Below are 13479 nucleotides of genomic sequence, written 5' to 3'. Positions count from 1 at the left end.
TGTTGTCACCTCTGAAGTCAGCCAGAAAGTTTGTTCACATGAGCTGTGAGTTTCCTGTCCCACTGCAGATGTTGTTGTTCAGAGCCAGGGCTGCCTGGCAGCCACCCCCAAACAGCCCTGAGCATTTCCTTTGCTTCACCTTTGCTTTCTTTACTCTTTCCTCATCCACATTTCTTCCTCTTGCCCATCCCTGTCCCCTCCCCTGCAAACAGCCCATCCCTGTTTGCCCTTTCCTCTCTGGCCCCACTCCCCATTTCAGTTCCTGACTTGGCACCATGGGAACATCCCTTGGTGAGCAGGATCATCCTACAAGTACTTCATGAATTGTCTGCAGGGTCCTGCAGTGCCTCGTGCTGGTCCCTTGCCAGAGGCAGCACAGGCCAGGGGGCACATCTGGACTGCTGTGTGTGGCTGTGAGGCTCCCTGTTGTGGGGCAGTGAGGAGGAGCTGGAGAGGCTCTGCAGGACTGACAGGATGGGCTTTGGGGCCTGTGGGGAGAAGCTGAGGGCCATGGGCTGCTGGACCTTCTGAAGAGGAGGCTGTCGTGGTTTGACCCTGGCTAAATGTCAGGCACTTACAATGTTTGCTCTTTCTGCTCTCCCCTGCTGCAGCTGTGCTGGAGAAGAAGAAATAAAACTGTTAAACACACACACAGTCTTGACTCATGAGTTGAGATAAGGCAGTGGTAGAAGAGACACACCAGAGGGAGAGCAGACTGAAAACTTAAAGTTGCAAAGTGATTTATTATACTGAGTTGGAGGATAAATGAGACATAAAAATAATCTTTCCAGACACCATTCTTGCACTCTCTCCCTCTAAAGGGAGAGGGAGACACCATCCCCCTCTCCCTCTAAAGACACCATATCTCTGCTCACCTCCCTCCCTCCTTCCAACCACCAGCTCGTATAGGGGCAGGGTATGGGGTTTTTTCTTAGTCCATAAATCAAATCATCACCACATTTCTTCTACTACAAACAGTTTCTCTGCTCCCCCCTCTCCCTTCTTCTAGTCAACAACACGGGCAGAGGGATGAGGCAAGGTAAGGGGTTTTTTTCTCTGGTCAGTCCATCAGGGAGAGGGGTCCTCTACTTAGCCATGGGGTCCCTCCCATGAGAGACAGTCCTCTGTGAACCTCTTTGGCGTGGGTCCAATCTCATGAGCAGCATCTCGTCCGAATTCTGCTGCAACAGGAGTTCTCTTGTCCATAGGGTGCAGACTCTCCCAAGCCAAGGCCAGGCTGCTTCCATGCCAGGAACAAGGCCTTTCTCTCCCTTGCAAGGCCTTTGCAGCTTTAACTCTTTCGATGAGACTCCCGCTGGATCACAGCTTCCCCCAGGCATCCACCTGCTCCTCTGGCATGGGCACCTCCCCACGGGCTGTGGGTGGATCTCTGCACCCCTGTGGACTCCATGGGCTGCAGGGGGACAACCTGCTCCCCCCATGGTCTTCAGCACAGCTAGCAGAGGGTTTTCAGCTCCAGCGCCTGGAGCACCTCCTCCCCCACCTTCTCCACTCACCTTGGTGTCTCCATGCTGTTCTCCCTTCACATACTTTCACCTCCTCCTCCTCCTCCTCTAGTGAAAAAGAAGTGCATGACTACTTTGTTTTGATTTTTTCTTAAATATGTTTTCATGGAGACGTAACTAGCATCTCTCATTGGCCCAGCCTTGGCCAGCAGCATGTCCATCACTTTCAGAGCCATCAGAGATTGGCTCTACTGGACTTGGTGAAAAACTTCCAGAACCTTCACATAAGACACACAGGAGCCATCTTTGTGCCTCTCCCCACCCCTCAGACACTTCTTCAGGCCTACTACACCAGCTTCTGAAGGGTTTAAATTTCTCTTAGATGTTAAAGATACCTTGCTGATGTTCTGGGCTAAGCAAAACCACCACATAAGGAAAGAATGGAAAAGCCTGAGCAGGTTTCGTAAACAACAAACCCCAATCAGGAGCTACATGCTCAGTTCAGGCTGTCTCAAATGATGTCACCTTTTTACAAGTGACAATGTGACCAGAAATTATCTCTGTAAGCAGAATTTTTCGAGTCTTTCAGCTGAATTCTCTGAGTGTTTAATCTGAATTCTCTTTCTCTTGATCTCTGTTGAGTCCTTTCTCTTGATCTCTGTTGCAGATCAAGAGAAAGCTGCTGGTGCCATTCTCACCCTGAACCACTCTTTTGAATGCAAACAAGTGTGTTAGGCAGGTGTTACTCAATGTTTATGCAAAGCTTTTGTGTTCCTCATGGAATCAAGGAGACCTTTGTGACACTGAGGGGCCTCATGGAACCAAAGGGCCATTGTGACACAGTGGGGGCTCATGGAATCAAAGAGACAATTGTGACACAACAGAACCTCATGGAAACAAGGCTCCATTGTGACACCATGGGGAATCATGGAATCAAGATGACCATTGTGACACAGCGAGGTCACATGGCGCCAATGGTCCATTGTTACACAGCGGATTCAAGAAGACCATGGAGACACTGTGGAACATCATGGAATCAGACATTCATTGTGACACAGCAGGGCCTCATGGAACCAAGGGGACCATGGTGACAAAGCAGGGCCTAATAGAACCATGGTACCATTGTGAACACTAAGGAAACTCGTGTAACCATGGCAACCATTGGGCCACTAGGGACCCTCATGGAACCAAGGGTCCATTGTGACACTGCAGAGCCAAGAAGATCGTTGTTGACAATACGAAAGCTCATGGAACAAAATGTTTATTGTGACATGATGGAACCTCATGGACTTAAGGGTCCACAGTGACTCCGTAGGGCCTCATGGAATAGAGAGTCCATTGTGACACAGTGGGGCCTCGTGGAACAGGGGTCCATTGTGACAAAGCAAGACCTCATGGAACCAAGGGGCCATTATGACCCATGGGGGCTGCGTGGAACAAATTGTCTGTTATGACAATGCGGATCCAAGGAGACCATGGTGACACTGTGGAACTTCATGGATCCAAGGGGCCATTGTGACACTGAAGAACTTCATGGAACCCAGGGTCCACTGTGACATAGCAGAGCCTCATTGGAACAAAGGAAACATTGTTGACAATACAGAACCTCATGGAACCAAAGGGCCATTGTGACACAGCGGGACCACATGGAACCAAGGAGACCAGTGATACTTAGGAACCTTATGAAACTAAGGGTCCATTATGACACTGTCAAAACAAGGAGACCATTGTTGACACCATGGAAGCTCGTGGAATCAAAAGGCCATTGAGACACTCCAAGGCCTCGTTGAACCAAGGATACTGTTGTGACACTACAGAAACTCATGGCACTAAGGGTTTATTGTGACACAGTGGGGTCCCATGGAACTAATTGTCCATTGTGACAATGCAGATCCAAGGAGACCATGGTGACACTATGGAACCTCATGGAATCAAGGGTCCATAGTTATACAGTAGGGCTTCATGGAACCATGGAACCAATCGTCCATAGCAATACTGCAGATCCAAGGAGACCATGGTGACACTATGGAACCTCCTGGAACCAACTGTCCATTGTGACACAGCAGAACCTCTTGGAATCAAGGCAACCCTGTTAAGCTACAGAACCTCATGGAATGAAGGGGCCATTGTGACATTGTGGGGCCCCATGGAACCAATTGTCCATTGTGACAATGCAGATCCAAGGAGGTCATGGTGACTCTACAGAACCTCATGGATTCAAGGGGCCACTGTGACAGAGCAAGGCCACGTGGAGCTAAGGAGTCCATTTTGACACTACAGAAGCTCATGGAACCAAGAGGCCATTGTGACACTGTGGTGCCTCATTGGAACAAAGGACTTTGTTGATAGTACAGAAGCTCATGGAAACCATGGGGCACTGTGACCCTGCAGAGCCTCGTGGAACCAAGGAGACCAGTGTGACACTGAGGAACTTTATGGAACCAAGGGGCCTTTTAGACACTACGGAACCAAGGAGACCTTTGTCGATGGTGCAGACCCTCATGGAAACAAGGGTACATTGCTATACAGGAAGGCCTCATGGAACCTCATGGAACCTCATGGAACTTCAAGGAACCAAGGGGCCATTGTGACACCGAGGGGCTGCTTGTAACCAATTCTCCCTTGCAATACTGCAGATCCAAGAGACCATGGTGACACTATGGATGTTCATGGAACCAAGGGGCTATTGTGATACACCAAGACCTTGAGGAACCAAGGAGAGCATTGTGACAGTGCAGAACCAAGGAAGCCATTTTGACAGTACAGAACCTCATGGAACCAAGGGTCCATTGTTACACAGCAGGGCCTCATGAAACCAAGGAGCCATTGTGAAACTGTGGGGCATAATAGAGTCAAGGACACCATTGATACTGAAATCTGCCAAATAGAAACTTTTAACACAGTTTTGAGTATTTGAAAGCAGGTATGCTTTATTATAGCATCTTAGTCACTTGGGCGATCCTTCCTCCATTCAAGTGCACTGAGCATTGAATGAACAGTTTTTATCACACACACTGATTACATATTGATTACCTCTCCCACTTCCTTTTTTTGACATAGTTGCACCCTTTATTACAAGTCCTTTTACAGTTCTTTGAGGTCTGTTTGGAACATCCAGTATCCTTGACCCCCACTTTTGAGTAAGTGCAATATCATTGTTTTCAATAATTCCTGCTTTGTCAGCCTTGCAGAGCTGAGCTGGCATGCTGCTTGCATTGTGAATGACTTCTGTTTGTCTATGTTACATCCTTCATCTATTTCTCCAAGGCTTTGCTGTTCTGTTCAACTCTCCTTGATAACAGTAAATGTTGTTCTGTTCTGCTGTCCTTGTCACAGTGCTCACCCTGCGTGAGGTGTGTCTGCAACCCCCCAACCAATGGGCTTGGGATGGGCGAGTGTTCCTGAGGGAACAAGGATGGGACAGCTTGGCTGGACTAACTCAAGGGATGTTTCATTTCATGTCACACCATGATGGAGGGAATTAATTTCTTTTTTAAGACAATCAAAAGAGCACCTACACATACAGAATCCTCTCCTGCCATAAGGTGTTAAACATTTTCTGCTAATAAGAGATTTTCTGTGGATTTGCTTTTCTTCTGTTTGTGGCCTTTGCTTTTTGTGGTTGGTTGGTTTGAGTTGTTGTTTTGGTTTTGAATTTGAGTTTTGGTGGTTTTTTTTGGTTTGGTTTGGTTGTTTGGTTTTTTGTTATTCGGGGTGGGTTTGGTTTTGGTGTTGGTTTTTTTTTTTTAATTGGGTTAGGTTTTTTAATGGTTGGATTTGGTTTTTGCCCCTATTGAACTGCCTTTCTTCTGATGCATAAGTGTTTTCTCCATTTTCTTGTGGCTTGGTTGGCACCTGATAGCAAAACAGATTTATCCAACTCACTCATCTTTCCCAGCTTATGTTTTGCAGTTGCCATTAAATTGATGAGTTTGGTCACAGACTCCTTGCAACTTGGCAGCATTCACAAAGGAGTTGAAAGTGCATTTCATCCATTGTAAATACAATAAAAATGTTCCACAGTGGTGGTCAAGGTCTGGTCACTGAGGGATGTCACCAGGGAGTGGCTGCCAAGAGGATTCTGTACCATGGATGACATTTGACTCTCATTGTTCAGCCAAACTCCCACCCACCCCATGTTCCACTCCTTCAGTGCAGCTCTCACCAGTCTGGCTCTGAGGAGAGCACAGCAGACCATGTCACAGGCCTGGCTGAAGTCTGGGCACACAACATCTCCTTCTTTGCCCTCCCACAGGGGTTCTGCAATCCCTGCCTTGTCCTTCAGTACCTGGAATGGCTGCAGGAGGATTTGCCACATTCCCTTCCCTGCTGAGCCTGACCAGTCTGTGACTCTCCCAATGTTCCTTTTTGCCCTGTTTGCAGATTGGTTCCATGTCTGCCCTTCCCAAGTGCCCAGGACCCTCTGGGATGGCTCTGGCCTTTCCAAGGTGTTTGGGAGGGGTCTAACAATGACCCTACCCAGCCTTCTCAACATCCCTGACACCAAAGGCCTTTTCCATATCCCACAGTCCCAGGTCAGTGCCCAGAGCACAGCACAGCCCTGCCCAGGTCCTTGGGGCAGTTCAGAAGGGAGGCAGCTGGGATTTCTCTCCACAGACCCCAACTCCAATGGTCTCTCTGTGCAGTCCATGGCTGCCCTGAGCATTTTCCCTGGAGCCTCCCTGCCCTGGATGTTTCTGCCCACCAGGCTGCAGCTGAGGGGGTTGAGCATGATGGAGAAAAGGGCTGTGTCAAAGTGTCTAACGAGTGCTGTGCTGGGCAAGGCTGAGGATGCTGCAGGAAAGAGAGGCACTGGTGAGGTGAGAGGAGCAGGGGTAGAGACCTTGTGCCTGGCCAGGCTGGGCAGGAGCTGCCCCAGGACAGCAGCTCTGCAGCACACACAGGATGCTCCTGTAAACACAAGAGAGGAAGACTTAATCTAAAAAGCAGGTTTGGAAAGCAAAGAGCAGGATTGTCATGGTGTCACTGCAGGAAGGTTCCAGCACTGGGGAATGAGCACAGAAGAACTGGTGTAGTGTGTTGGAGCTACCAAAAGCGTCAGATGTGTCAGAACAAGAAGGAAATGGTGACTGTAGATGACAGAACTCCCCTGAGCCATGGTGCAGTGTTTGCTGCAGACAACCTTTCCAGTCCATGAGTCCTGCAGAGAGCAGGGCTGGCACAGCCCAGTGCTGGGCATGGGATGTGTCCACCAGCAGGAAACACTCTGTACATGCCTGTCCTGGATTAATGATAAAACTCTCTCTCCTCCGAGAGTGAAGGGCCCTGACACCCCCTCCCCCACCCACAACAGAACCTCTTAGATGGAAGTGAAGAAAAAAACTATTTATTTAACAAAAGCACAGAGAGTGCCCTGCAAAGCACTCTGGGGAAGGGGAAAACCAAGGTGAAAAGGAGTTATTAAACCTGATTAAAAAGTCCTTTTCCTCAGACGCAGCCCCTCTCCTCCTTGCCCCCCCCCCCCGGGGCCGGGTGGAGATCTCTAGAGAGCTCTTCTGTCCTCTGGCTCCCTTGGGTCTTTGGGAGAAAAAGCAGATCGAAGAAAAGGGGTCCAAATGAAGAAAAAAAAAGAAAAATAAAAAGAAAAGAACAAAAAACCCAGAGCCCACTCCAATGGCTGTCCCAGCACGCAGTCTCTGCCGAGCGAAGAATCCTCCCCCTGCAGCGAGGCTTGGGGAAAAAGTTTTTAAAACAACCCACATTTCTCTGTGCGGCTGAACGTAGTTAAAGTGACAGGACCTTTTATTTTTTTTTTTTTTTGAGCATATAAGCCAACGATAGGGGATAAAGGATTATCATAACATCACTCCAGGACATTCCACCCCTTATTCCATAGCGTTGGCTTAAAGCCCACCCTAACATCTTCCAACTCTAAACACACACACATATATATACATAAATACATACATACACATATACATATATACATATATACACATATACACATAACTATGTACAAATAATGTCATTTAGTAAACGGTGGTATGTTGCCATCCCAACCTTACATGTGGCCCTCACCCAAAATTAAATCTTCCTGAGGGACACATTGTGTTTCTCCATCTTCCTGCGTTATCCACCAAGTACACCCTGGTCCCTGAGCAAAGACAACCCCACGGATGGGTTTGTCTTTATGTGAGGCAGAATTAATCCAAACAGTTTTCCCTAACAAGCCTCTGGCATGTACTGCTGGGACCTTATCTCCATCCACTGTATGCAGAAGCTCAGATTGGGCAGGACCTGCTCGGTTGATGGAGCCTCGGGTATTGACTAACCAGGTGGCCTCTGCTAAATGTCGCTCCCAATTCTTATAAGTTCCCCCACCCAGTGCCTTTAGGGTGGTTTTTAACAGTCCATTATACCATTCCACTTTGCCAGTGGCTGGTGCATGATAAGGAATGTGGTACACCCACTCAATGCCATGTTCCCTAGCCCAGTTGTTTATGAGGCTATTTTTAAAATGAGTTCTGTTATTTGACTCAGTTCTCTCAGGGGTACCATGCCTCCACAGGACTTGGTTCTCAAGGCCCAGGATGGTGTTACGAGCAGTGGCATGAGGCACAGGGAAGGTTTCCAGCCACCCCGTGGTGGCTTCTACCATTGTGAGCACATAGCGCTTGCCATGGCGGGTTTGAGGCAGTGTGATGTAATCAATCTGCCAGGCCTCACCATATTTGTATTTTGACCACCTTCCACCATACCACAGGGGTTTCACCCATTTGGCTTGCTTGATGGCAGCACACGTTTCACAGTCATGGATAACTTGAGAGATGCAGTCCATGGTTAGATCCACCCCTCGGTCTCGTGCCCACTTATAGGTGGCATCTCTGCCCTGATGGCCTGAGGCATCATGGGCCCATTGAGCTAGGAATAAATCTCCTTTATGCTGCCAATCCAAGTCTACCTGGGACACCTTTATCTTTGCAGCCTGATCTACCTGTTCGTTGTTTCAGTGCTCCTCACAGGCTTGGCTCTTGGGGACATGGGCGTCTATATGGTGGACCTTCACAGGTAGTTTCTCTGCCCGGCCAGCAAAGTCTTTCCACTCTTCAGCTGCCCCAATTGGTTTTCCCCTACGCTGCCAACCAACCTTCTTCCACTTTTCCAGCCAACCCCACAGAGCATTGGCTACCATCCATGAATCAGTATAAAGGTAGAGCTTTGGCCATTTCTCTCTTTCAGCAATGTCCAGGGCTAACTGAATGGCTTTGAGCTCAGCAAATTGACTTGATCCACCCTCTTCTTCCCTAGCTTCTGCAACCCGTTGTGTGGGGCTCCACACAGCTGCTTTCCATTTTCGTTTTGTCCCTACAAGACGACAGGAACCATCAGTGAAAAGAGCATAGTGTGTTTCATCTGCTGGCAGTTGGTTGTATGGTGGAGCTTCCTCTGCACGAGTCACTTGTTCCAGCTCCTCTTCCTCAATCAGACTAAAATCTTCACCTTCAGGCCAATTTGTAATTATTTCCAAAATCCCAGGGCGATTCAGATTTCCCATATGGGCACAATGTGTGATAAGGGCAATCCATTTGCTCCATGTGCCATTGGTGGCATGGTGAGTAGAAGGAACCTCTGCTTTAAACATCCACCCCAGCACCGGTAGTCGAGGTGCCAGGAGGAGTTGTGCTTCTGTGCCAATTACCTCTGAGGCAGCTTGGACTCCTTCGTATGCTGCTAAGATTTCTTCCTCTGTTGGGGTGTAGTTGGCTTCAGACCCTCTGTAACTTCGGCTCCAAAATCCCAGTGGTCATCCTCGAGTCTCACCAGGCACCTTCTGCCAAAGGCTCCAGGACAGGCCATGGCTCCCAGCTGCAGAGTAAAGCACATTCTTTACTTCTGGTCCTGTCCTGACTGGGCCAAGGGCTACTGCATGAGCGATCACCTGCTTGATTTGGGTGAAAGCTTGCTGCTGTTCAGGGCCCCAGTGGAAATCATTTTTCTTACGGATAACCAGGTAGAGAGGGCTCACAATTTGGCTGTACTCGGGGATGTGCATCCTCCAGAAACCTATGGCTCCCCCGAAAGCTCGGGTCTCTTTCTTGTTGATTGTTGGGGACATTGCGGTGATTTTATTGATAACCTCAGTAGGAATCTGATGCCGTCCATCTTGCCACTTCACTCCTAGGAATTGGATCTCTTTGGCAGGCCCCTTGACTTTGCTCTTCTTGATGGCAAAGCCGGCTTCCAGGAGAATCCTGATGATTTCCTTTCTCAAATACTTCCGCTGTGCTCCCCCACACAATGATGTCGTCGATGTACTGCAGATGTTCTGGAGCCTCACCCTTTTCCAGAGCAGCCTGGATCAGTCCATGGCAGATGGTGGGACTGTGCTTCCACCCCTGGGGCAGTCGGTTCCAGGTATACTGCACGCCCCTCCAGGTGAAAGCAAACTGAGGTCTGCACTCTGCTGCCAGAGGAATGGAGAAAAATTCATTTGCAATGTCAATAGTGGCATACCACTTTGCTGCCTTGGACTCTAGCTCATCCTGGAGCTCCAGCATGTCTGGCACAGCAGCACTCAGAGGTAGAGTCACCTCATTCAAGGCACGATAGTCCACAGTCAATCTCCATTCTGTGTCAGATTTGTGCACAGGCCAGATGGGGCTGTTAAAGGAAGAGTGGGTCCTGCTGACCACCACTTGGCTCTCCAGCTCACGGATTAGTTTGTGAATGGGAATCACGGCATCACGAGTTGTCCGGTACTGTCGGCGTAGCACAATCGAGGTTGCAATCGGGACTTGTTGCTCTTCCCCTTTCAGGAGTCCTACTGCAGATGGGTTCTCTGACAGTCCAGGCAAGGTGTTCAATTGCTTAATGCCCTCTGTCTCTACAGCAGCTATCCCAAATGCCCACTTGAGTCCCTTTGGGTCTTTGAAATATCTATTTCGGAGGAAGTCTATACCCAAAATACATGGAGCCTCTCGGCCAGTCACAATGGAATGTTCTTTCCACTCTCTTCCAGTCAGGCTCACCTCAGCTTTCACCAGGGTCAAGTCTTGTGATCCTTCTGTAACGCCGGAAATAGAAACAGGTTCTGTCCCCACATGTCGCGATGGGATTATCGTGCATTGTGCACCAGTGTCAACTAAAGCCTCGTATTCTTGTGGCTCTGATGTGCCAGGCCACCGAATCCACACTGTCCAAAAAATACGGTTTTCCCTGGCCTCTACCTGGGTAGAGGCAGGGCCCCTCTAACCATGGTGGGCATTCGTGTTAGAGGTTCCTTCAAGGGGATCAGACATGTTGACTGGAGCTGTCACCGAATCTGTGGGAAAAAAAATACAAAACCCCTCCAACAACATTTTAATGTTAGAGAGTCAAGGCATTACTTTATTATCTGGCCAGGATGTTGTTCTGGCCAGGATGTACCACAGAAATCATCTCATCCACACATAGCCCCGGTGTGCAGAGAGAATCATTCCAGGATACACAGCTTTTACTCGATTTTTCAGATATTTTATACAGTAAAAATACATAGGAAAGCATTGGGTCAGTGTTCATTGGTCTAAAGTTGAGCAAACCCCCAGTATTCAGTTTCCCATTGGATCCGAATCTCCTCACCTCTGATGCTAATTAGATTCTTCATTCAGTTTTTCTCATCAGTCCTTTTTCCAGGCCAGGATGTCTTCAGCCCTGCTGGAGGTGCTCTGGGGTAGCTGTTTGTGATATCCACCATGTCCTGTTGATAACCACAATGTCCCAGAGGATGTTCTGTTCATAGTCTTTATCTCTCTGGTTATCTCTGGGGTCACTCCCAATCTGTTGATATGCTGAGTCCACCAGACCTCATCTGGCAGAACAATGTCCTGAAAGAAACCTAAAATTCCTTTTCTCGGGGTAAAGAGAAACAAAACCTTTGACTAAAGTTATACAAAATTTTTAACCTGATATGTATTCCAACAACACCAAAGAGCCCCTGGGCACACAGTGACATCAGCGACCAGCACAGGTGACAATTGCAGCAGAACAGATTGCTGCACAGGTCACTGAGGGGACAGGGTGACGTCATCAGAGTAATGCCTTCAGAGTGACATCAATGACATAATCATAGTGACATCATCAGCGATCAGCACAGGTGACAATCACAGTGGAACGGATTGCTGCAGGTCACTGAGAGGGGACAGGGTGACATCAGGGTGGCATCAGGGTAGCATCAGGTGGCATCAAAATGGCACCAAAGTGGAGGAAAATGGTGGTAAAGTGACAAAAAATGGCACCAAATGGCATCAAAATGGCATTGAAGTGACACCAAATGGCAGCAAATGGCACTAAATGACACCACAGTGACACTAAATGGCACCAAAGTGGCACTAAATGTCACCAAATGGCAAAACATTACACTAAAGTGACATTAAATGGCACTAAATGGCACTCAAGTGGCACAAAGTGACATTAAGTGGCACTAAATGGCACCAAATGGCTCTAAATGGCATTAAAGTGACTCTAGATGGCACCAGATGGAGCCAAAGTGACACTAAATGGCACCTGAGTGACACCAAATGGCACTAAATGACACCAAGCAGCCCCTGGGCACACAGTGACATCACCGACCAGCACAGGTGACAATGACTGCAGAACGGATTACTGCAGGTCAATGAGGAGACAGCAGGTGACATCAAAATGGCACAAAAATGGGGAAAATGGCATTGAAATGACAAAAAATTGCATTAAAGTGACCAAAAATGGCACCAAATGGGACTAAAGTGACACTAAATGGCACCAAAGTGAAAAACAAAGTGGCAAAAAATTGCACCAAAGTGGCAATAAATTGCACTAAATGGCATCAAAATGGCAAAAAATGGCACCAAATGGCATTAAACTGATAAAAATGCATTAATTTTTCAAAAGTGGCATTAAATGACAAAAAATTACATAAAAGGCAAAAATGGCACCAAGTAGGACCAAAGTGACACTAAATGGCACCAAAGTGACACTAAATTGCACTAAATGGCACCAAAGTGGCAAAAAATGGCACTGAAATGGCACTAAATGGCATTAAAGTGACAGTAGATGGCACCAGATGGCGCCAAAGTAACACTAAATGGCACCAAAGTGACAAAAAAGGCATTAAATGGCACCAGAGTGGCACTAAATGTCACTAAAAGTCACTGAAGTGACACTAAATGACATCAAATGGCACCAAAGTGGCACTAAATGGCAACAAAAAGGTCAAAAATGGCACCAAAGTGGCACTAAAGGGACATCAAGTGGCACCAAAGTGGCAAAAAGTGGCACCAAGTGACATCAAATGACACCGAAATGGCATCAAGTGGCACTAAAGGGACACTAAATGACACCAAATGGCACCAAATTGTCACCAAATGGCACCAAAGTTCCATCAAAGTGACACCAAAGTGTCCCAAACACCCCCAATGTCCTTCAAATGTCCCCCAAAAACTCCCCAATTTCCCCACAAATTTCTTCAGTTTATCCCCATTTCCCCAATTTCCCCCAAATTTTCCCAATTTTCCCTAATTTTTTCTCATTTTAACCCCAATTTCCCCAAATTTTTCCCATTTTCTTCTATTTCCCCCATTTCCTCTCAATTTAGTTCCCTTTTTCCCCAAAATTTCCCCAATTTCCCTGAATTTTTCCCAATTTCCCCCACTTTCCCCCAATTTTCCCCATTTATTTCCCATTTTCCCCAATTTTTCCCCATTTTTCCCCAAAATTTTCCCCAATTTTCCCCATTTTTGACCATTTTCCCCATTTCCCCCCAAAAATTCCCCAAATTTTCCTCCTTTTTCCCCATTCTATTTGCATTTTTCCCCATTTCCCCCAAAATTTTCCCCAGTTCCCCCAAATTTTCCCCAAAATTCCCCAAAATTTTGCCTCAAAATTCCCCAAATGTCTCTCAAATTTTCTGCACTTCCCCCAAATTTTCCCCAAAAAAATCCCCCAAATTTTCCCCAAATTTCCCCAATTTTTCTCAAAATTTTCCTTCAAAATTCCACCAAACTTTCCCAATTTTTTCCAAAGTTTTCTCCCAAACTTC

General features: G+C 47.5%; 1 protein-coding gene across 1 annotated transcript in view; it reads left to right on the top strand.

Moving 5' to 3' along the window:
* LOC146421984 (olfactory receptor 14A16-like) overlaps positions 1 to 13479 on the top strand; it is a 468355-nt gene that overhangs the window by 252674 nt on the left and 202202 nt on the right. The gene's annotated exons all lie outside the window — the stretch shown is intronic.

This window comes from Lichenostomus cassidix, unplaced genomic scaffold (assembly GCF_008360975.1).
Source record: "Lichenostomus cassidix isolate B80296 unplaced genomic scaffold, HeHo_3.0 HiC_scaffold_46, whole genome shotgun sequence".
Lineage (NCBI taxonomy): Eukaryota > Metazoa > Chordata > Aves > Passeriformes > Meliphagidae > Lichenostomus > Lichenostomus cassidix.
The sequence above is the reverse complement of the archived record's forward strand: the minus strand, read 5'-3'. Positions and strand labels throughout refer to the sequence as shown.